This window comes from Triticum dicoccoides, chromosome 2B (assembly GCF_002162155.2).
Source record: "Triticum dicoccoides isolate Atlit2015 ecotype Zavitan chromosome 2B, WEW_v2.0, whole genome shotgun sequence".
NCBI lineage: Eukaryota > Viridiplantae > Streptophyta > Magnoliopsida > Poales > Poaceae > Triticum > Triticum dicoccoides.
The window spans coordinates 15,425,102-15,425,427 of NC_041383.1; positions in this window are offsets into that span (position 1 = coordinate 15,425,102).

A 326-nucleotide genomic window follows, 5' to 3' on the forward strand; every position below is an offset into this window, starting at 1 on the left:
GTCGAAGAGCAACACCAAGCAGACAATGCTCCAGAGCACACCCAAGACATTGCGAGACCAAGGGATGAAGACAACGCCACCAAGATGGAAATGACGTGCAGCACCGCCGCTATCTCGGCCAGCAGCTGCTGGCCAACCATGGATTTCTCCCATCCCCGGAAACAACTTTCACGGGACGAGTTGCAGAGCAGCCGCAAATAACGCTGGGCAGTGCAGTAAGGGGGGACGTGCCAGTTGGACCCGCGGGAGGCGGGATGACGAGCGTCGAGCACGGCAGAACCACAGCTGACGACGGCGAGAGGTTGACGGAGGGAGGCGGCGTAGTC